The following is a 24,079-nucleotide window of genomic DNA, read 5'->3' as shown; positions in this document are numbered from 1 at the left end:
AGCTAACAAACTCTTTCGTAGGATGGCACTAAGAGCCACGAGGGAGCAGGCCGGGGTTGTGCAGCTGGACATGTGCTACTATTCCATGAGAGGACAGCTAAACAATCCGGTATACTTATCTGGATCCGAAAAACATCCTTAAACATACTGTCTGCAGGTACTAGGATTGCATATGCTTTTTTTTTTTTTCCCCTTTTCCTATGCATGCTGTAATTTAGGCTCTTGGGATCCTGCAGAACCAGTTTCAGCCACAGTAACCTGCCTGCATGGCGTGGCTTTCACCGCATGATTTGAGAATGCTGAGAACACCCTTCCCCCTAAGCGCTCCCAGCACTGACGGGAGGTAAGGCTCGTAATGATTTCCTCTTGGGCTGCAGACCCGCCTGGCTTAGCGATAGAAAAACAGGCACCGGCGGGACAAGGTGTTCTTGAAGCACCTTGCTCCCGCCCTGGTCAACACAGGACTTTCAGAAACTTCTGACGGGAAAGCACCTTCTCTGTGCTCAGCTGCAGTCCTGCCCTATCTCTGCTAATCAGCATATTATCCTCCTCGGGCATTTCTCAAACACCGTCTTTAAATCGTTAGATTTCTGACTCCCAAGATGCCAAGTTAGCAAGCTGCAGCAGAGCCTTAAGCATTCTGGAGGTTCGTAATGTCCTCATTTTCTTCTCATATACCCTTTCTACTGGAGCGTACTTGCGTCAGCATAGCTTTTTCCTTCAAGGAGTTTTTCCTCTCTATGGAGTTTGTTCTTCTCCTGTTCCTTCTAAGTGTATTTATAACCTGCAATCATTTCTCCCCTCAGTCTTCATTTTACTCAGCTAAACACGCTTAGGGGAGACTATTCCCTCCCCTTCTTTTCCAGGTTGAACCCACTGTCTTCAGTATGCATGACCCACCATGCCAATGACGTTTCACGTCTCAATGAAAGCCCCTCCCTTACTGCAAACATGACCTTCTCTCCAACCCAAATTATCTCCTGAACTTGATCAGCAGGATCCGTAAATAGCTTAATTTCTTCCCTTTGTTTGGGGAGGCAAGGGAGGGAGCATTTAGTACTTGTTTAAATCACCGACCCTGGCTCTACTTTCCCTGCTGTTGCTTTAACAGTGGAAGAGATGCCCTTCACAAACGGGGAGAGTGCAGTAATCCGATAAATTGCATCCCTGGACTCTGACACCATATGTTAAACCTGCTTTGAAAACTCTGCTTTTGGGCCAGATTTGTTCAGTGCAATTACACAACCACTAATTCCATTCCTTCAGAGTCCAGCCCTTGCCAGCACATCAGTTTTTCCACACTTGTTCTCAGGCGTGAATTTCCACCCTCTCCTCTCCACAGCGAGTTCATCCCGAGCAGAAAGGTCATGAAATCTAAGCAACTTTAAAGACGCAAATCCCACAGCAGCAGTAGCCGCACGCCTCCAGTTCCAGCTTCTTCCACGTCATTACTCGGCTCTTCACTCTTTTCAGACATCCTAAACTCCACCCTTCAATGCCTGAAGACGGACGCAAGCGCTTGACAGCACGGGCAGCTCTGGGCGGTGCGAAAGGCCACCCAGGCCGGCCCCTTGCAAGTCGCTGAATAGGAAACACCCCTGCACCCCACGCGTGCACTGGAGGGGTCAGCAGGCGCTGCAGGCTGCTTTTTAGCTTAAGCAATGGACAGACAGACTGCAATAATACTTGTTGGACCATGCACCAAAGCGCTGGATTTTCAAGCGTGCTTAGCCTCCAGCGCACCCCCACGAGAACTGTATTTAAATGCCTAAAGAAACAAAGCTGGAGGGTTGAAGCAAAACGTGTTTTGAATAACGAACAAAAAAGGGAACAAACTGGCTCTGTGCTTGTGGGCTTTGGGACCCGGGGAAAATTGTGGTGGCAGAGGAGGGTCTCTGGCCCAGCAGCGTCTCTGCGGCTGCTGCTTTTGTTTGGTGCCCAAGTGCAGATAAGGGGCACAAAGACTCCACGAATCTTTGTTCGCAGCTGCCCACTCTCGGGCAGAAGACGCCCACTGTGCCGATTGCGTTGCACGTTTGTGGGCTGCAACTGGCTTAAACATCTTTCCCAGTGCAAGAGATGCTGCAGTTCAGTGTCATTAGGCTAAAGTTCCCTTTGCCGATTAACTGGATTTTAATTAACACAACCCATTGTGCTTCTCCGGTCAACAGCAGAGATGTAGAATGTAATACCAATAAAGCAGATTTTAGTCTCTGGAAAGCAATCCCACTGTGAATGACTCTTCTCATTCTCCCTTTCTTTCCTTTGTTTGTTTTTGTTCGTTTGTTTGTTTGTTTCTCTCTCTGCAAAGTGCACAGTCGTGTTCTGGCAGCAGCCCCTTTCCCAGCAGTCCTGTTCCCGTACTGAGAGTACAGACAACGCCTCAGCTCCAGAAGCGGATGACGTGCACGTGCTTTCTTTTGTATTTGACGCTCATTCCTGCAGCCTGAAGGTGCTCCCAAAGCAGGGTGCCAGGGGAAGCCCTACTCAGCTGGCTCAGGCCAGGGAGGGCAGCTCTGCTCATGCCACCGCTTGCGTGCTCTTGCGGGCAGACAGACACTTGGCGATCTCCGCAGCCCGCATGCTTTCCCCCTGCGGGGAACTCTGCAGCCTGAACGAATTCAGCAGCAAGGCGTCCGCCTGACCCGCAGAGCCCGCAGCCTTCTGGCACAATCTTCCACCCCATTAGCTTCGCATCTCCCCAGGGGGCACGGGAGAGGCAAGGGTCAGCAAGATCTTCATCAGCTGTCAGAGCCTGCAGTTCCAGCCGATGTTTTTCCTGAACCTCTGCCCCTGCTCTCCTGCCTTCATGCTGTTCTGCAGAGCCTGAGCTGGGGCTGCTTCTCCCAGGGTTTCATCCCGCTTGCCTCACACTCCACGTTAGTAAAACCGGTGCTGTTTCCGATTTCCTCGAGAAACAGCTCTCTAACATGGGCTTGTTTGGAACACAAGCACTTGTAAGGAGCACAGTAAGCACCGCCCATTTGTGGGCAGCAGAGCTCCCCAAAGCCAGGCTGTGCCCACCTCGCCCTCCTCTCCCTCCGCAGCATCCAAAGGCTAACGGTGCTCCTGCCTGCATCCGCAGGACACGGCCTTGTCTGCAGCGGCCCAAAATCGCTCTGTGCTCTGCTCTTCAGCTCCCAGAGGGGTCACCGAAGTCCTTGCCAGGGGCAGCAGAATTTTCCATTTCTGGTTGTTTCTAAAGACCAAGAAGTATTGCATTTGCAGAACCTTTTTGTATCGTGTGCTTCCCTGGGGATACATCCTCGGCAGGGCTTTGGGTCTATAAGGTATAAAATCTACTTGCAATCAAGGTCCTGCCAGAAAGTTATCCACCTGCAAAGACACATAGGTCTCTTGGTTCTCATTAGAGCCTGCTAAACACCCGATAAAATTAACTCCGTGCACTCAAGGGGAGCTTTCGCTTTTTCTGCGCAGTTAACTTGACAGTGTTCCATGTAAATCCGTCATTGTTCAGCCCAGCAGCTTCTCACTCAGCAAGAAGGAAGGTGTATCCAGCAGTAGGCGGCTAGTCCTGCCAGCCTTGTCTTGCAAGAGGTTGAAGTTAGAGACTACTAAACCCGATTTCCTTCTTAGGGGGAAAGGTTCCCCCAGCCAGCAGCATCGTTCTGCCAGCAGCGGCTTCCTGGCTCCGTACTCAGGGTTACTTTCTTCCCCTCCACAGCAGAGGAACACAAAGTCACGGCCAGTGCTGTTAACCAAGGACAGTCTGAAGCTCACTCATACAGCTGATTTTTCAGCCCGCTTTATGAACCCTAATTAACTATACATTTTAATGAAACGTAATTACAGTCCCTACTTATGTAAATAAACATGCTGACTGTGATTACAAAATTATGAAAAGCTGTTGTGAAGTATAGATTCAGTTAAAGAGGAAACCACTTCAGAGAGCTTCTACCCAGGTCCAATCCACTCGGCAACCGCCAAGCCAGAAAATACAAGATACTCCCACAACTAACAGTCAGTCCCGGCGGCGCTGCGGGAAGCTGCAAGTAGCGCGGCTGAGGACAGAAAGACCGTGAGAACAGGGCTTACTACGCTCTCTCTTCTTCCAGCAGCAGGGCCCGCTGCCCCGGTCTGAACCCATGAGCGCTACGGAGGGTGACAGAAAACCCGGCAAAACTTTGGCAAGACCCAGTGAATCACGGGAATTTGCTTGTGAAACCAGGCTCGTATAGGAGCCTCCGGGACAAATTAAGCAGGCGTTCTCCTGCCCCAGAGAGCACCGAGAGGCTTTTCTACATGCGCTGCTGTGGCGCTGGAAGGGGCGGAGTGTGGGAGAGGAACACGCCCCAGGCAGGGCTGCAAAGGCAAAATGCCTCTCAAACACTACAGCAGCACGGCCCCGGAAAGCGTTAGGAGTTCCAGTCAGGTGCGGGTTGCATTGCCACAGCAAGCCTGGCGAGAGAAGAGGAGACTTGCAGGGATTTCTGCAGCCCTAAGTCATTAACACCTCTCTGGACCAGCTTGCAGGCGCGCGGTGCTCTCAACTGCGGCAGCCTGCTTTCCCTCGTCCGTTCGCATCTCGTTTTGCACCAGGGATCCACTTGCCCACCTGGAGCTAGTCTGTATTTCTCCAGGCTACAAAGTGAAAAATCTCTAATGCATCTAGACACGGAAATGAGCTCCCCCTTATGCCGGCATTTACCAATGCCAGCGCTCCGGCCAGCAGCAATGCTCCAAGGCACGATATTCAGGGGAGTAAAATTTCAAGGTAGCCTTACCTTCGCCTTTCTCATTTCGGGGTGGGGGGGGAAACACCTCCCAACCCCGTTCCGTCTGCATCTTGGCTTTATCACCACAAGCCACTGAGCCACCGTCTATCTTCTTGTCTCTTCCCATCCCCACAACGCTAAGCCCCAGCCCAGACAATAACGCACGCTCAGCATTTCTCCCAGGGAAGTCTAGTTATTGTTGTGGCATAAACAGCACAAGTGTAGAAGAATGGGCTATTCTTTCCATCCTATTTCCAATGCGGATAATTAGCACGTTTGTTTCAGTAGGCACAGTTTGATAACAAAGCTTTGCAAATGGACCAAAGTTAGAGCTGTGTTAGTAATTAGATTTTAAGTGCTTAACGGCTTCTCGGCAAATGCCTCCTCTGTGGGGAGGCTCTTGTGCTGCTGCCCTCCCAGCTCAGCCCAGAGCTGCAATCGGCAGAGAAAGTCAGCATGCATGGCGGGGGGCGGCGGGGAAATAAACCACAAGAAAACCTCACCCTAAGCGACTTCGTTGAAGATGTTTTCAGCCGAGTTAGGAGCTGAAGTCCTACGTGACGGGGAGGAGGGAGCTACGCAGCATTTGCACCAGCACGTATATGCTCGCACGCACAAGGCTTGGTCAGGGCTTGCTCACACGAAACGCTCCTTTGGCGCCCCGTGACGGGGGGCCCACTGCCGGTGGGCAGTCAGACACGGATGGACAGCAGGGGCCTTGCTGAGAGCATTAGCATCTCTGGTGATGCCACTGGAGGTGGAAAAGGCGCCCACCCCTTTTGTAAAGCCCAGAGCACAGGCACTAACTCTGCTGGAGCCTGAGCTATCAGCCAGGGAAGGACTGCTCAGCGTAAGTAACAGTTAATTCTTAAGTAAATGTATGAACGTCAAATGAACACTGTTTCCCAGCGTTTCCAAGTTCACTCATTTCCCAAGTTCAGTCAAGATTCGAGTTCTGCTTCTGGAAGCCGTTTGAGATCCAATTAGTCAAGACTACATCGGGCTGACAGAAAGGACAAGTCTCGTGCTTTAAATACTACACAAACGTCGTGGTTTAACCCCAGCCGGCAGCTAAGCACCAGGCAGCCGCTCGCTCGCTCCCCGCCGGTGGGATGGGGGAGAGAATCGGAAGGGCAAAGGGGGAAAACTCGTGGGTTGAGATAAGGACAGTTTAATAACTAAAGTAAAATAAAAATAGAACAGGAGTAATAGTAATAATAACAATAATAATAAAACCAAGTAATAATAGTACAACAGTAACACAAAGCAAGCGCTACACTGTACAATTGCTCACCACCCGCCGACCGATGCCCAGCACGTCCCCCAAGCAGCGATCGTTCCCCCCCCCCCAACTCCCCCAGTTTATATACTGAGCATGACGTCACGTGGTACGGCATAGCCCCTTGGCCAGTCGGGTCAGCCCCCCTGGCTGTGTCCCCTCCCAGCTCCTTATGCACCCCGCGGAGCAGGGAAAGCTGAAAAGTCCTGGACCAGTGTGAGCGCCACTTAGCAACTACTCAGCAAGAACAAAACATCAGTGTCTCATGACATTGTTCTCATCCTAAACCCAAAACACAGCCCCTTACCGGCTGCCAAGAAGAAAATTAACTCTGTCCCAGCTGAAACCAGGACAACAAGTGACAGCACTCAGTAGGAGGAGCAAAGTGTCCAGGGCTTATTGCATGGATTCTAGCACATTATTCCATAGTCTTTCCTTACACTACTTTCTGATGTGGAAAGGGAACACGTCACCTCATAAAATGTTAATATTTCCACGATGGATATTTGACGTTTTCCACAAGCATTGATAATGACGCCACAATCATAATAAAAAACCTCTGACGTAACAAAGGAACAATGATGCCAAAGGGGAGCCCTCAGGCACTACTGAAGCGTGGCTAGACTGTGCCCTCCTTTGTAAGAGAGGACAGCTTTTGTTCGCTGCTAATAGGGTGCCTGGCTTACCAGAGCTGCGATCTGCAACTCGCCTTTTAGGCACCGCAACAGTCAAAAATATACGCATATTTTGGTAAGTCCCAACAATCGAGATGCTTTTAGTTTTTGAGCCAAAGAGGCAGGTTTAAAAGTCAGCGTGGCTGTAAGGCTCACAAGGTGCCGTGCTAACACAGATGTAATTAACCGGCTGTGGTTCCTTTCCAGAGTACTACCGGTCTCTCGCAAGCTGCGTTAGAGCTGGCCCTGGCATGTCGGCATTAGCCACAGGGACCAGCGCCGGGCATCCCTTCCTGAGCCTCGCGACATGGCGCACATCACCCCTCCGTGCCTCCTAACCCTTCTCCCCAAGGCCCCAGAGGGGGAGGCTCCGCACAGCCCCAGCAGAGAGCGAGCGGCGCCCAGAGCCGCCGTGCCCCGGCCGAGCTGCGCTGCAGTTTGCTGGGCGAGACGATGGGCCGCCAGCGAACGCTCGCAGCTTTCCCAGCCCTGGGAGCTCTGCAGCAGTTCAGGGGATGTGACTCAGTGAAACTCAATTAAGTATTATGCTGCACTGGTAGCGCCTAATTAAATGCTAATGAAGCGGAGGGCACAGCGTTCAAAAGCCAACACTGTCAGTCACAGAGCAGGAACTTTTTTTGCCTGCTATAAACAACACACAGCGGCCTAAGTGCAACATCTTTCTTCGTTACGGTATTTATCGGCTCTACTTTTCTTTACCAGAGCCGCCTTTCAGCTAAAGCGAGCACGAAGCTGCGTGAAGGGTATTGAGTATTTTGACTGCTTCGGTAACGCAGCTGATGCTTGCTCTGCAATGGACACCAATTGGGCAAGAGCAGGGGTGATTTACCAGGCTCCTGTTCGGCAGCCAGCGTTACTCACACGTTTAACTCGGTAAAGCCGCTAAGTTTTGAAAAGCGGCTTGCCCATAAATCACCCCTAACAGAGCACTGGAACAAATCTGCTGTTATTTCAGCCTGAAGATTGTTTTTCTTACTGAATCCCCGGTATTACAAAGAGGTGGTTTGCACATGCAAGAAAACATCGTTTTCCCCAACGCCAGGGAAAATTTGCTTTTGTCATCTGTGAGATTATGAGTCAGCCTCACGTTCGCAGGCAAGGAAGAAAAATGCTCTTTATCCGCGCTTGCAAATCCTTTTGGCAGAGGCAGCTGCACCGGCGAATTTCAGCCAGCCCCCGTCCCGTTGCCACCCCAGGCAGCGCTACCACAGCGTAGCTGCTCCAGGGTCAGCTCCCACTTCGCACGCTGAATTCGGTAAGGTTTCAGTGCCGCAGCTGGGGGCTGCCTTTACTCGTAAACAGATTTGTCGCCTTTCTTTTCACTCTAGCAAGATTTGTCAAGCTTTGTGAAACGAAAGGGAGGCAACGAACACAGACTTTTGATATTTGTCATGTTTCCCACAGACCAGAGCTGGTTATTGTCCCAGGTACCCCAGGGAAGGGGTAGCAGCTGGTGTTACAGGAACGCTATTATTTTCACCCTTTGAAAAAAGACATTTCCATAAGACCAGAAACCACAGCACGTACGAGTACATATTTCTGCAAAGTCAGTTTTGCCTTCTGACAGGGGAGAATTTGTCTGCCAATAAGGTGCCTGTCGCTTTTTTTTCCTTTTAGCATTGATTAAAGCTTTCGAGCCCCTTCTCTCCACCGCTGAGGCTGACCCCTAACCCGAGCAAAGCACAGCTCCTGGCCGCTGAGCACCAGCAACAGGGACTCAGTCCCCAGCGCCGGCGGTGCAGGGCTGCTCCCGCACCTCTCGACAGGACCCCCTGCCCACCTCGGCCCCGCAGGGCACACACCACCGCAGCCGCCGTGCTCACCTCTGCCCTCAGCTCAGCCCGTGCCCGAAGAAGAAGGAGGCCTTCCCCCTCACCTTTTATAGGGCCTGGGTGCTGCCCCTGCCCCTGCCCCAGCTGAGGGCAATGAGCATCCCAGCAGCCCTGCCACCTGCAAATGCTGCTCTCTCCTGCCTGTCTTCCCTTCAGAAGTCAAATTAACCTCATTATATCCTATCAGTGACACACAGATCCCCTGGGCAAGGCGGCGGGGCTCTAGTGACAATTTACCCCTTTCACCTTGCAAAGAGGGCAAAAGCCTGCGACCCTCACTGTGCAAGGAGAGAGGCTGCGGGACGCTGCCTTTAGCCCACCATCGCCTGCGCCCCGTAACATCTCCTCAGGAGCTGTATAACGTCACCCGTCTCTGGAGTGTGGTTGTGTCCTGCGAGGACATCGGCTCCCCGGCCCAGAGGTCCCACGCACGGCCCTGAACCTGCAAAACTGCCAGCCGCTGGCTTCTGCAAGGCTTTTTCTGGTAGCAGGCTTATTACTTCCTGCCGGCGGTTTCAAAGGTGCTCATCTAACGAGTCATTAGAGACAAATGAAAAATAGGAGAGAGAAATTGACTTAGCACTTCTTTCCAAAAAATACTGTAACTGGAGAATTACAAGTAGAGTGAACCAGAGCAATTTTAATAATATTAAGCTGAAATTGACAGCGAAATGAGTGAATTCAAAAAGGCAACAAAACCCCAAATATATATAAACCATAAGGCATTGTGAAAAGAATATGATTAAGCTTTCAAAGTTATACATTCAAAACTTAGACAGTGCTGGGAATGAGGTCTTTTTCTTCTCTGGTTAAGAAATACCCTACCATATAATCACATCACAAAGACTCCCTAATAATTCTCACAAAGGGACCTGATGCCTGCAAGCTTCATGCTGGCTTCCGTTTACTCTCCAGCGCCCAGCTCTGCAGCACTGGCGGCACGCCTGCACCTTCGGCGTGATCTGTGCCTTTCAGTGCGCGTGTGGCGTCACGCACGCGCTCTGCGCGGCAGACCGCTGGCCGGACGGCTGCCTCACGGGCTGCGGTCGCTGCGCATTTACCTCTGCCGCTGGCGGGAGGAACGAGGGATTTAAGATCTTTAGTAACTGTGTACGGGTACCCCCTACTTTGCTGCCACCCTTGTGGGTAATAACGCGCACAAACATTTCACTGCCCCTCTTAATTCCAGCTCCTGAAAGGCAAGTCGTCAGACGGAACATAATCAAAACGGCACTGTTGCCCCATCCGTCTTAATTGGGGGAAGAGAGACATCCAGGTACCAGAGTGTTTTGTCGGGGTCTGATGAGCCCGTTTACCCCAGGGGAGATGCAAGAGGGCCTGGGGAGAAGCTGAGGGGTCTGGCCAGAGGTTCCAGAAAGCTGGTGGAGGGATCGCAGGCAGCTGCATCGCCTATCAGGGCAGCCGCCGTCGAAGAGTGGCCCCATTTTCTGCACAGCGAACGACGTGAGGTGCTAGATGCTGCTGTATTCTCATTCGCAACCACCGAAGGAGCAAATTCCTTCCGTGGTCCAGGTGGTTTATCTTACATCTGCCAAACAGTAAATTAATTGCTGCTCAGCAGGGAAACCAGACTCCTGAATATTGCAACAAAGTCCAAATCATGTGAGCCAACCTCTGGGTGTCTTGGCTGCTCTTTCTCAGCCTCAGGTAGAAATCACAGGTTTTACTGTAAAAATAAATGTGAAAATTCCCACGTACGTTTCCTGCATTAATTTTCATTGTTAGAGCAATGAAAATAGCAGCAAGGGTGCACGACTGTCAGATGCTGATTAAATATGTCAGCGGCTTGCTGGAGCATCAGAGATACTCTACAGAAGAGTGGCTGGCTGCGGGTCAGGCATGGACCGGCAGCTCCCAAAAGGGCCCTGGGAATCGATCGGCGCTGCTGCTCCTTGCCCAGGGTCAGCACTGCCCTCATGGCTCTGCCTCCTCGTAACTCATGTCAGAGGTGACGATGGAGCAAAAAGAAGGAAGGGGCTGTGACAAATGGCCATGTTTTGCACAGCGAGTGCTGAATAACAAAGCAAGGTCGGTCACTAGGAGGTCTTTTCACCCTCTGTGCTCAGTGTTTACACTTTAGAGGTCACAGTGATTCTCATCTCTCACTAAATGTGTCTGGAGAAGGAAAGACTATGGATGCTCCCACTAGAAGGACTACTAGGTCGGTACAGGTGTAGAAATAGAGGTTGGGCCGAGTTGTAGGGTCTGAGAGGTCAGGAGGGTTTGGCTTGACTAGAGGCCCATCTTTGCATGAAATGCCATGTGCTCCCGCTGGTTCCTTCTCTTTCCTGTGTTTATGTTACAGAGCAGCAGCAGGGAATGCATTCGGTGAAGAAAGGTCTGTCTGGCACAGCCGCTTCTTTCACTGTTCAACGATGGACAGAATACCAGACCACGTCTTCAGAGCATCGTCACATCAAAAAGAGGGTTTTAGCCTCTCATTTTAGGGCAAATCGTGGCATTTCTCACGAATGAATGTAGCCTGCAGTAGCGGGTTGATACCAGTGCCCTCACCAGTTATTAAGGGGCTCTTAAGTTTCGTTCGTAAAAGAGCTCTATTGATCACAGCAGATAACCACAGCAGTTAATAATGGCATTCCTGACAAATTGCTCCTGCCATGAAATTTTCTGCAGTGGCTTTGTCACTTCTCTATCGGTGAGGTTTGCAACATTTGACAAATTGCTGCTTCATGTTTGAAAGCTTAACAGGTTTGCTGTGGAGCCTTTTTTTTTTTATTTTTAAAGGACGGTGGAGGAAGAAGAAAACCAGAGTGAGTTTGTAGTGATATTTTCACACAAACCATGATCATAGATATTAAATCAGAGTTCAACTCTAACCATTTAGATGATGGTTCAGGAGAGAGAAAGAGAAAAGCGAAGCAGGGACATGTGTTTTCCCCCACCGGCTCTTGGCACTCCCTGCCCTCAGCCCTTTGAGGCAGTCACCGGAACTCAGGGGGCTGCAACGGCGTGGGACTACGTACCCGCAGCCTCCCGCGTGCAGCCAGCCGTCCTGCCAGGCTCCTTCCTTAAAAGCATCACCCTGCCCCTCGGTCCGGGCGTCCTCCCGCTCCTCTGTATACGTGGGACGCTCTTTTGGGTACGTTGCACTGAGAGACTGCGTGACACAGGGTGGCAAGAGAGGGAGACTGAGATGTACGTCATGGTAAATAAATAAGGATATGATTACCTCAGTGCTAGTTTTTCACTGTGTCACATTAATAATGATAATAGTAGTAGTGGTAGTAGTAGTAGTAGTAGTAGTAGTAGTAGTAATAATAATAATAATAATAATAATAGCAGCAGCACAATATTGCTAGATACCAGGGGGATTAAACATCAAATTAATATTTAGCATGGTTAGGATTAAGGAGAAAAAACAGCTTTATGATTAGAGTCTGAAACTGCTGCTAATAGTGACTGATTACGCTCCTGCAGAGGAGGAATTATAAGTACTTCAGGACAAACAACCTTCCAAAAGTTGTTAGCAGCGTAAAGCAGAGAAGTACAGAGAAGACCACTAAATTGTCTGCTGTAATGGGGCTGCATGTTTTGCGGACAGAGAAGTAAGGCGAGGGAGGGTGTGACAGCGGTTTCCAATAGACAAAAAACCAGTTGCTTGTCTCCGTGCCCACAGCTACAAAAGCTTCAGGGAAAAGTTAAACTTCTGAGCAAAAAGGAAAAAGAAATCCTTCTCAAGTTCCTGCTGCGCAACAGAACAGGGCAGACTATTCTCTCTGCCTGGGACTTCTATCCCTTGTATGCGGAGACCTTGTTTATTGGAAATTATTCTAACTGTAACTCAGCAAGTCTTGCTTTTCTGCCAGTTTCCAGCTCATTAGGTTTGTCTTTATGAAGTCTACCACCTCCTCTGGGCTCCCCTCAACGGTCTATTTTTCTACGCATTTATTTGCTCCAAAACTGCTCTCACTTGGCAGCACGCGACGAGGCAGAGGCAGCAAATGTGTTCTGTTGCGCGCAGCTGGAGGCGAAAGAGAGACAATCCGGGGGGGAATCCCCACCGGCCGCTCGCTGCAAGGTTCGAGACACGGAGCAACTCTCAGTGCCTGCGAAACACCAAGGGCGTTTGCAGCGCTCCCCAGAGAGGCATTTTCTCTGCCACCTGACAGCTCACCCAAGGCTTGCCAAGGGTGCGGGTAAACCTGGTAGGTGAGGGACCTTCAGGGACGAACGTAACCCCCTGGGGACAAGGACTACCTTTTACGATACCTGTGTACCGTGACCAGCAGCACAGCGTGGCCAGGATAGCAATGCCTTGTGCTTCGTAACACAGCTAAACAAACGAAAAAGGAGTGTCCACCGTCCTTCCATGCTGAGACCGTCTCCTCTGTCTCCGAAGAAAAGTCTTTAGCAGGAAGGACGCTGTTTCATCAGAGCTGGAAATGGTGAAGGGACACGGTTATGGGCTGGGTGCAGGTGCAAGCAAAGAAAAAGATTTAGCGGGGAAGCTCCTGTGACAGGAGCTAAGAGAGACCGACTCTCCTCCACACACCGCCTTAGACTTTTTTTATGACAGAAAAACATTGTTTATTTATTCCTGCTTATTGCTGTACTCACGTGCATCCCTTCTTGGCTCGTCTCTTCCCTGTCTTTCAGAGTGTCTCAGAATGTGTACGTTGGCAGGATCTGCCAAAACAGGGCTCTAGCTCGACGAGACGTTCTTATGCCGCCATCGTGCAATTATGCACCTCCATCTTACCGTCTGGTTACTGCTTCCATATGCCCTGCAGCAGCTAGATCCATTCAGCAAGATAGGAAGCCTGAAATTCTATTAGTCAGAGACAAATGTATTGACAGATTCACACAGTAATCGCTGCACTTATGTATCAATTCAATTGCATATGCAAATATACCTGCTGAAAACGCAGTGTACCACTGTGTATGCAAACCCAATCAATAGGTACTCAGGTTACTCACATAAAAGAAAATAAATGCGGGGTCCTAACTGCAGCACTTCTTTGTCTAAGTTTGAAATTCATGGTCTTGTTAATGCAGCAAACGTGACTTTCTCTAAGCGTCTGCACTAGGAATGTACAGTTCTCCCCAACGTGCACTCACGTAGTAGAACACAGCCATATGAAGAGCGTTCATGTAATTACGGCACCTAAACACATTTGCTACAGAAAAATCAAACGAATTTGTGATGCGCATATAACACATCCTCTCCACCTCCCCTGCCACATAGCTACCATTTAAAAAGTTTCTTGCTATACACTCCGGGCAACGCTGAGCTCAAGCACCTCACAAACGCCAGCTAGCTCCTCCTGAAAAGGGGGAGCGTGTTGCACTCCTGGGTTTCAGTGCGTGCGACTGGGACTGCCTGCACATCGGCAGAGGGGCTGTTCCCTGCACCGGGATGGTGAGAGGCGGCCCTCCTCCACAAGGGTATTCTTCACTGGGTGTTGTGCCCCTGGGCTTCCGTCTCCTGGGGGTGGAACCGGGCTGGGGAGATGCTGTCTCATGGGTCTCTCTGCTTGCAATGCCGGGGCTGGAACAAACGCACAGCCAAGCCTGCCGCTTTGGAACGCAGGCAAGCAGCTATTTGACCGAGTCTAGGTCTGTTCACAGCCTGAGAGACCTTCCAGGTACTCGGCCTGCCACAGCCAGTGTTTGCAGAATTCACCCACTTCAGTTCTCTGGTACAGACAGCCCGATTCTTCCTCAAGTATAAGGTAAAGGGTGTGCAGGGTGGAGGTGTGAATAGGCTTTTATAAACACCATGGATTCGTTTGGTAGCGGTAGGGAGGTGATGTCTGCAAAATACAGCATTTTCACCCAGCAGTTGCCCTCCGAGAGCTGTTTTTATTTGCTCGGAAGGTGACAAGGGGAGAGGAACACCGAGCAGGAGGAGCGCAGCTGAGCACGTCCGGGTGCATCGGGCACTGCAGACATCAGGAGGGAAGCAGAACACTTCGGTCTTTTGCTCTTTTTTGCAGATGTTCATTTTTTTGATGTCTGTGGAAAAATGGGGGGTCCTGACCCTACACACACAGAAAAAAGAAACTGAGGCAGAGAGAGATTGGTAGGAGTGCTGACTCTAAGATGTTCCCTGAAAGTGAGTGTGTTAATGGCCCTCTGTGACCCCAGCGAGGGCTGGGTGGCACTTACGGATCAGGGCCCGGAGGGTCAGTCTGGCAGGCAGGCAGTCCGGCCATGCGTTTCCAGGCCACCAGATTTGACGTTCCTCCTTTTTATTGCCGCATCTGCCTTCATTTCTTCTTAGCTGGGAAGAATTTCAGATAAACACTGCTTGACATTTTAAAGTATGAAGCTTTTTGTTCCCTGTAATTACTCCAAATCTCCGAGAAAGCCTTAGGCAGCTCTCAGCCTGGATTTCTCTTGCCAGCTGGAGTCCCAGCCTTTTCGTCACGGATGGAGGCTGTATGTGCTCATTGCCTCCCCCCAGGACTTGAATTCAAGTGAGGGCTGCAACGCTTTTCCAGTGAAGTACCCACTGCTGAGGGGGAAGATAAGCAAACGGACAGAAGAGGAGGCAGGAGGGAGTTGCAGGGGGCAAAACGTTACCACGTAGGGTCTCCTGGTGGCCAGATTTAAATAAACGTTTGGGAAATCTTGTTCCCGGGATGCATGACCGGTTCACGCACTCCACAGTGCGGGAGGGCAGAGAGGTACGGAGAGCTGCAGTGGCTGGTATTTTAAGAGAGTTGTATAAGGGATGGCTGATATTGCGGGCACGCGGTGCACGTATGTTCGCGGCCATCAGACTGAGCTAGCCGAGGCTGGCCTGTGCTCCCTCCTGGGCCCAAAATAAGTGTTTAGCACTCGCTGGAGTGGATATGCAGGCCAGTGGGGCTAGAAGATACTGGGCAATGCACACGAGACAAAAGCAGTCAATTTAATGGAAGTGTCCTTTAAGAGTGCCAGCCCCAGGCGTGAGACACAGCTCGGGAGACTGAGTGCGGCGGGAAGTTTGTCAGAAGCTAGCAACGTGCTCGTGACTAATTGATTCCGTTGCAGGATTAATAACAAAAGGGAAGCTGATGGTAACGCCTCACTGCATCTTCTCATTGCCCCTCCATCTGTCTCTAAGTAAAAAACAATAAGATACTTTGTGTGATGCATCAGGCTCCAAAATTAAGATAAGAACAATGAAAACCAGAAAGAAATCAACATAAACTTGCTGACAGAGAGAATGAGTGGCCTGTGGCAAAATGGGGAAGGGGAAATTTAAGGGCTTCTGGTATTCACCTTGCACTGAGTAAAGCCCAGTTTTTGAAAACCATGCACCGCATGCAGAGGTCATGTTTATGGCTTTGCTGTCTGATGGCGCAGCTGGGCATCAATTAGGCCAACACTAGTGCGAAGCACTCATAGAACAATATTAAGCTGCAAAAAGAAATTTTGATCTGCCCCAGTCTGGAAGGGTGAGAGCTGGATGGTATTGGGGTACCGAGGCAACAAGAAAAGCTAGACGTTAGGCTGTCAAGACTGAGGAGAAGGAAAATCTGTTTCCTCGTTTGCCGGTCACTCACACGTTTGGGATTATCTAGCTTTCCTCTAAGACTTTGTGCAAGTACATTTCAGTTTATCGGTCGCTTGCTAACTTTGATTTATTCACTGCACCCAAGACAGTCTGGCCAACGAGTTCGGCTCCTTTGGCTCCAGCTGGCTGCTGCCCGTTGGAGAGCTGGACCCTTCAGACCTGTTCCTATCTCCCAGCCTTCCTGCCAGGGACATTCCTAAACCCTTGACCCATCCCACTTTTGTCTGAGCTCCTTTTTCTCATCTTTGTCCTGTCTCGGGTAAGTGACGGAAACTGAGTTGCGCAGCTTGCGTGTGGAGGGCTATAATTGATGGGCTCTGCCTGCAAGACTGTTTACTACAACATCATGATTAACCTGACACGCAACCAGACTGGCAGCTGGGAGCTGTGATTCATGGCCGACACGAGGCCTCCAGTAGCACATAAGCAGGGACTCATGCCTCTTCCACTTAGCTAATCAAACGAAAATAGAAAAAATTAAGTCTTCAATTAATCTTCCCCTCCCCCCTGAGGCTTGCCTGTGGTGCTGAACAGATCCACATCAATTTGCCGGGAGCCAACAGGGAGAGGGAAGCAGGCTGGGAAGAGACAGCTCAGATATTTTGCTGAAATATCAACAATAAGCCAGAGAGAAAAGTCCAGGTTCTGGCTTAGGCTGCGACTGAAAAGTTAATTTTCAGGTGCTCACTGTAATGTTTCTAGCTATTGGGAGCCATTTCATAAGAATAATGTTCAGCAAAATGTAAAATGTAAATATGTGACCTCAAAAGTAAACGCTTGTCTTACAGCTTGGCCAGACCAAGCCCAGCAAGAGACCAGGTGAGGAGAAGGGAAGCTCAGTGGTGCCTGAAGAGGGGCTGCCCTCTCAGTCAGAGAGAAACTCCCGGCCAGAGGCTGCAAGACGACAAGCCCTGCTGCCACCGTAGGTGAGTGTACAAACGGTGCTCTATCACCCTCATCTAAAATCATGCAAGTGTGAAGTACATGTCCTTTACCCCTAGACGGCTTCACAGTTCAGGGCGCTGAACTGGATTTGGTCAGAGACAGAATAATAGGTTTATTCTTAGAAAAACAATCAGGGGACAGTTCGTTTGCTTTGCTGGTTGGCCGCCAAAGGCGATGAAAAAGAAGTTATAGGAAATATGGAATTAGCTTCCATCATCTGAATTCATGAAGTTACATAACTATAGATGGCTTCACCAGGCATTATTTTCCATGTGGATGAAACGGTGCTGCCAGGTTCCGTAGGGAATTGGGTGAGTGGAATTAACCTGAGCGAACAAGACTCATAGTATCTCCCCGTCCAGATTCGATCACTTTGATCTTTGTCGGGAAGGAGGATCCATTTCACGAAAAATGGTGCACAGCAAAAGCCCTTTTTCTCATTTCCTGGAGGTGCACCCAGCCAGGCCCTGTGTGAAAGGAACTCCCGGATCTCTGGAACGTGCCCTGCTCGCCTGGATGTTTGCTTTTGATATTTGTGCTGGTTTTGGCTGGGATAGCAAAAATACCAGGAATGGCTTTTTTCTTTCCCCACTCCTGGATTACCCATCAAAAATGAAAGGAATGTTTTCAAACTAAAAAAGAAAACTACCTAGTTAAGCATCCCTCCGCAAGCCTGAAAGATGAGATCTGGCACCTGAATGACTGCTGTTTCACTCCTTGGTAGATTCAAAGACTCTTGTTTAGCCATGCCAGGCAGCGGCTCACCAGGGTATCGGTAAGAGGCGAGTGCTTGTACAAGGCTTCCCCAGGCAGCAGCCGCTCAGCTTAGGAGAGCTCCTAACTTTCTGCCTGTCAAGCACAGTCCCAGTGTAAGCGAGAGGACTGCTCGGTGCCGAGCTTCATCCGTCCTTCCCCTTCTGCCAGCTCATATAACAATTCACTTCTAATTTGATTTTAGAAAGAAAAGAACACAGTAAGCATATCGCCATTCGTTAACGAGCCATATCACAAAGATCACCCTCCTTTCACTTCTGCCGCACTCAGAACTGCTGAACTTCACCCAGACAGAGAATTTTAATATGTTTTTTATGTAGTTCTGATTTTTCTTTTCAGTATCCGCCATGCCGAGCAAATGGAAGGACAGTCCTTACGCTTTTGAGTTGGAAATGAAAAGAAACCTCTATGAACAGCTTGGCTGCAGTGTGGGAAAGAAAAGGCTGAAATCTCCAGCACCGCCTCGTAGAAATGCACCAAAGCAGCTGGAAGATTGCGGTCAATTATATTTCAGCTCGTCTGAGAAGAAAGCCTGTTACGAACAGGATATATGGCAAGAGAGAGATTTCCACTGCCGTATCCGGTGTTAACACCTGGATATTGGGCCGGAGCAGCAAAGGGATATGCGATTAGAAATGCGCTGGGGCGGTGGAGCAGTTACTGCGTTGCCTTGAGTGCCCTCACAGCAGACACATTAGCCAGGCTACTGGCACCAGGTGGGGTCTCGGAGAGAAAGCAGGTTCTCGCGCAGAAAAGCAAGGTACTAAACTCATGAAGGTTAAAAGGCTACCTACGAACACCGGTGATCCCAGGGCGTGCGTGTTTCTGCCAATCCAGTGAAACACCGGCCCAACCAGAAAGATGCAAGTGTTCAATAAACACTTTGAAAATGCACCATCTCTTGCTATCAGAGCGAAAACGAGCTGAGCCCCACGGCAGAATGAACCTCTTCTTGCACTAACGATGCAAATGATGTTCTGAAGGGCCCTCTTTCTCTCGCTTTTCTAGTCATCAGTCTTTGACAAGATCTCCCCCCCAAGTTATCACAGTTTCCTGTCATCTCCAAGCCTTCCCCTTATGGTAAATCACAAATGATTCAATCTCTCCCTTGCTCTCAGGGTCTGTAAGTTCCCCCTCACGCTGCTGATGCACAACTCCAGCCCTGGGGTTTAATACGGTTCAGACAGGTTCGGAGCTGGGCTGTGCGAGGTGCCGATGACACAGCGGCATGCAGGTCCTAGCAGAACGGCTTCATGAAACCAGCTGTGTCCACAGAGTGCAGGAAGTCCGAGTCTCTGGAGGAAGACGCGCGAGTGAGAGCGTGTGTGTGCGCACAGGCGTGACAGAGAGCAGATGAATTATACTTTACCGTGTGACAGGAAGGGCAATGCATGTGTGTGATGTGACTTAAAGCCTGGAAAATTGAATATAAAACCGTAAGACGAGGTAGCCTGGGATAGTGACTGGGGTGAGAAAGGCCAGTGAATCTGTATTTACAGTGAGAGGCACGAGGGAATAGCTCCTGGCCTGAACAAGGGGATTAGCTAGATGGAAGATGATTCCTGAAAGATAACAGCTCCCTTTAGGCTTGAGACTTTTTGCACAAGGCTCTGTGCAAAAAGAGCTTCAGCCTTGGGTGGAAGCAGCTCCTAGCAATTCTTTCCCTCCCAAAAGTCAGCATCCAAAGGCAGCTGGGTGAAGAGTTCTCCCTCCTGCCTACACACACAGATAAATGTGGGCTGGCAATTAAAGTCCAGATTTTAAAATATAAATGAGTTTGCGTTTGATTGCTGTGCGTCAGTTGCAGAGCAAATCATGTATATGCATGAGTCTGCCTCCAAACCATCCCAATTCACACGAAGCACAGGCTGATCCTCTTCGTTTGGATCCAGAGACACACGCCCTGATTCCCGGTCAACAGCCTGATATCCCTTTGTTTGCGTACCTTGCGACGGCTAAAAACAACCAGTCTCAGTCCTGCGCGTAACAAATCGCCCGAGAGCAGCAGAACCGGCAGGGCCTGTTTTCATACGTGCTACCTTCTCTGTGCCGCTTACTGCCAAAGCTCCGCTGGCTGTAGACGGAGGTCGATGGGAAAGGAGACGTGTTGTTCTTCTTTCATCCCCGCTAGCTGACCTCCATCCTCCATTTAGAGGGAAGCGTTTCTGAAAATGGTAACTCTGTTACAAGTTCAGCAAGATGTTTTTACAAAACAAAGTTCAGTAAACATAAGCATTTCCTCTTGATTATAAACACGTGGCAAAACAGAAACATAGACATTGCGTAAGGCTGGGTTCACTTACCAAGCTAATTTTCTTTCCTAGGCTACCGAAGCCACTGCTTGTGGAAATTATTCGAGGCAGCCATAGGAAATCAGGCCCCAGACTGATTGGCTTCATGCAGGAGGATTACGATTATGTTTTTCATCGTTATTTATATAGTTGGCTTCTTAGCGCTTTTTTCATGTCAGCGTTTGTACCAGGACTAGAACATACCAATTAAGTCATTAAGTCATTTACCACACTAAATCTTAGGAGGGTGGAGAGAGCCATGCCTTTCTTTAATATTTTTACTCCGCTGCTCTTTGCAAATGAAACCCCACCGTCGTGGGGGTGCGTGCCTATACATTAAATCAGCGCTCAATAGCTACAAAGGACAAGGACACAAAATAGTCAGTAAGGAGCCTTGCAAGGCACCTTCAAGTCACGATGAATGTTTGTTTGCCGATGAACTTGGAGAAGAAAGGTATAGAATCGTTAAGGTTGGAAAAGACCCTTAAGACCATCGAGTCCAACCGTTAACCCAGCACCGCCAAGTCCACCACCAAACCATGTCCTCGAGCACCACGTCTACCTGTCTTTTAAATACCTCCAGGGATGGGGACTCAACCACCGCCCTGGGCAGCCCGCTCCCCCATTCAGCTTGCCCCGCAGTAAGGAACAGCCAACGTGCTGCACTAACTCTTACGGCAGGGACCACAGAAATGCTGCTGTGGTGGGCAGAGCGCCTTAAAGCCTGAACGGTCAAGGCAGACCAAAAGGTTATGAGAAGCAGAGATGCAGAGAGCTGCAGCAGAGGAGGTCCGACGGTGGGCACCTCCTCCATCCTGTCTACTGGGCCCTGATGCCTGCCCTGGCGAAGGCAGAACAGCACCTTTCACGCCTGCCCGTGCTGACAAAGGTGGCCACGTAAGACAGGCTTGCAGGTGGCTGAGGAAGGGGCATTGATACGGCAGGCGTTGAAAGCCCTGCACATACATCTTGCCGGATGGCTCTTAGAAATGCTATGCGTTTCCGCAGCGGCTCTTTGGAGCGCTAGGTGATATCTGTGGATTTCTCCAACTGCAGCTACAATCTGCCTTTGGAGGCTTGCATAAAACAAACCAGAACACAAGTTAAAGCCTTGACATAACAGAAAATGCTTTGCAGGTTCATCCAGGAAAACAGAAAACAAACTCCCAGATGAGCAGACCGCGAAACAGCTGAAAATAAAACCAACCTCACTCTGTTTAAAGCTTTCTAATAGGAGCCGAGCACTATTATAGACTGATCTATACTGCGCTCAGCTGCTTTGGCAACGTTGCTGCTCTCTCAGCGACAGTAACATTAGCATTGCTATAGTCAAGTTGTTGAAAATATCTCTGCCTCAAAGGCTATCCCTGGGTAGAATAATGCCCTGCAAGGTTTGCTGACAGTTGTCAGAGCTCCCTTATTTCGTACAAATCTGAGAGATGCTTTTCAAAACATTTCTGAGCCATGAAAGTCAATATTATGGCTACCACTGGGGTGTTTTCACTCTGGTCTTGATACAGCAACAGAATCTGCCCGCTGCGGTGAGATGACTGTTCTCACATCCAGGTCTTTCCAAAGGGCACCTGGGAAGATTTGTGAGTCTGAGTGTCACCCCTAAATAAATCTTAGTACTCATTTTCACTTTGTGAGGTACTTGATCTTTTGCTTGTGCGTAGGTGTTAGATAGTCACTCAAGAAACGTCCAGCAGAACATTCGGATACTGTTCCGTTGGCTTGCTATTTTGGAGGGCTGGAGGAACAAAAGACATGTTTTTTCCTGCGGCCTGCAGGTTTGAATCCTACTCCTTGTTCTTCCAAGATCCACAGAGCTCCTGACAAGGAGATACCGCCCTTCTTCCTCAAAACCTAGGAAGAGAGTTATTACTGGCAGGGTCTCTGGACTGTCTGACAGTGCCTGGAGAGATTTGGGAAAGTTTTATTACGACATGACACAGAGCACCCTTCTTCTGGGCTGGGAAGATGATGTGAGCACAGAGCAAGGTGAATCAGTGGACTGAGAGCCAGTATGGGCAGTCCCAGAAAGTCCTCTAAAAATTTCCCTTGCCTTATTTTAATAACACAAAAAATAGTTATAGTTTCTGTCATTTGAATTTCAAATCCAACAGAAAGACCTACCTGATGCTTCTATTTTAAAATGCGATTCTTTCTTCTCTCTTCTTTTCAACTCCTTTTCAGAACCAAACATCATGTTTCATCTCCAAGCGCTGAGATTAAAAAAAGCCAAAACAATTAGTGGGGAGCTGATGAAGGTGACAGGGTCATAATTAGTGCTGTTCCTCTACAGCATGTGTTTATCACGCTAGCAGAATAAGTCGCTCACAGGGTTAGAGTCATGAGCTGCAGGAGCGCACATGCCTTTTGCAGCTGTAACACTGCTGGGTTTGTTCTGCAGGGAGTAGCAGCACAAATAAAATATTTTAAAGGCGGGATATCTTGTTATCTCAGTAAGCAACCACGAATGGCTCGGCTACTGTCAGCGGCTCTCTTGTGCCTGACGCCGTATATAGCCCCACAATGGCCTCCGCGTTTAGCATTTTGAGGGTGGTCCGTGCAAGGACAGGAGCAGTCCTGGTGCTAATTCAATTCAGGCTATGGTATTTCAAAAGAAAAGGGGTTTGTCTTATAGCACCAGAGGCTCTGTTGTGCACAGCAGCATCTGGCACCTGCATGACGGGCACAGAGGGCAGGAGATGCTGGAGGCAAATTCTTCAGTAGCCCTTGCCTGGCACCCCAAAATAGCCTCTTTGGTGTGTCAGAGACAGACAGACTTGACCAGACGCTTGAAACCTGGGGTCAGAGCAGGCAAATCCCAGCTTCAAGCTCTGTGCGCAGCTGTTGCAGCATTTATGCTCCAGGTGCAATGCATACATTTATTTCTACTGCAGGACAGCAGAGCAGACCCCCGTCCTTTCCCCCAGCACTGTTCTGGGCTCAGGATTACCCACCGCCACAGTCACGCTGGAGGCTGCTCCCCGTGACTCCCGGGCTGCAGTCCTGAAGCTCCTGGTGATGGTGTTTTCTGTCCAGAAAGATCCTCCCCACCAAGTGGAGAAGAAAGAAACTTGCCCAAAACCGCAATCGCCAAAACCGCTCAGCTGGCTTTTGAATGCTTAGCAAAGGACCAGAAAATAGGTCTGGGGAGAGCTGCTAGGGGAGATCTGTCTACTTAGACACTTAGCGAGCTTTTCAAGAACTCTTTGTAAACAGCCCCTTCTCACCCTCCCCGCTCAAGCCCTGAGCAGGTACGGTTCAGCTACTGGGTGCTAGCAGTATTTTGCCAGGACTTGCTTAAGCTGCTTAAAACTACTTTGTTTTCCTGTATTCACAGCTGAAAATGAGCAGCAATGAGCAGCAATTACCCCGGGAGGACCTCCCTGTGAGAATCCCTTGCTAATTAGGTCTTGTTAAGTGATTAGTTCCCTTCCCATCCTGCCGCAGATTTGTATATTTTTCCTGGTGTTGGAAAGCCAATTGGAGAAAAAGAAACAATCAGCAACTACTATTTGCCTGTACACGTCCAGGATGAGCAGAGCAAGTGGGAAATAGGAACCGCCAAAGCCGTGGAACGAACGTTACATGGCATGTCCAGATCAGCACCATTTCTTAGGCTGAAAGTTGATTAAAAAGTCGCATGCTTTAGAAAGGATAGCAGCCTCTCTGCTTCGAGATGGGCCAGTCCTCCACCGGCAGGGCAAGGACAGCCTTTCCCTGGTTAAACAATCCTGCAATTGCAGAGGGTTTTGCACTTTCCTCTGAAATGACTGGACCCGTAGGAAGACACCCATGTCGACACATTCCCAAGAAAGTTGTCGTGGGGAAATCTGACAACTTTCCTGCTTTAGTGCTGCGTCAGCTGGCCCGACCAGTGGTCAAGTGCGAGCCTGCAGCAGTCGGCAGTGCCATATTCCACCGATAAAAGCCAGAGCCGCTTACTACATAGGGGTTCCACGGCTAACTCCT

The 24,079-nt window shown here is 49.7% G+C and overlaps 1 long non-coding RNA gene across 1 annotated transcript; it reads right to left on the bottom strand.

Annotated features, from left to right (window-relative positions):
• Positions 1–15,879: 15,879 nt before the first annotated feature.
• LOC148055006 (uncharacterized) lies at positions 15,880–23,364 on the bottom strand. The gene is made up of 3 exons (XR_015706059.1): positions 23,065–23,364; positions 22,235–22,323; positions 15,880–19,972 (listed from the first exon to the last, which is right to left on the bottom strand). It is a non-coding gene; the product is annotated as an uncharacterized LOC148055006 (long non-coding RNA).
• Between the last annotated feature and the right edge of the window lie 715 nt (positions 23,365–24,079).

Source organism: Nipponia nippon, unplaced genomic scaffold, assembly GCF_047370975.1.
Source record: "Nipponia nippon isolate SJK-2023a ecotype South Korea unplaced genomic scaffold, ASM4737097v1 scaffold_28, whole genome shotgun sequence".
Classification (NCBI taxonomy): Eukaryota; Metazoa; Chordata; class Aves; order Pelecaniformes; family Threskiornithidae; genus Nipponia; species Nipponia nippon.
The sequence above is the reverse complement of the archived record's forward strand: the minus strand, read 5'-3'. Positions and strand labels throughout refer to the sequence as shown.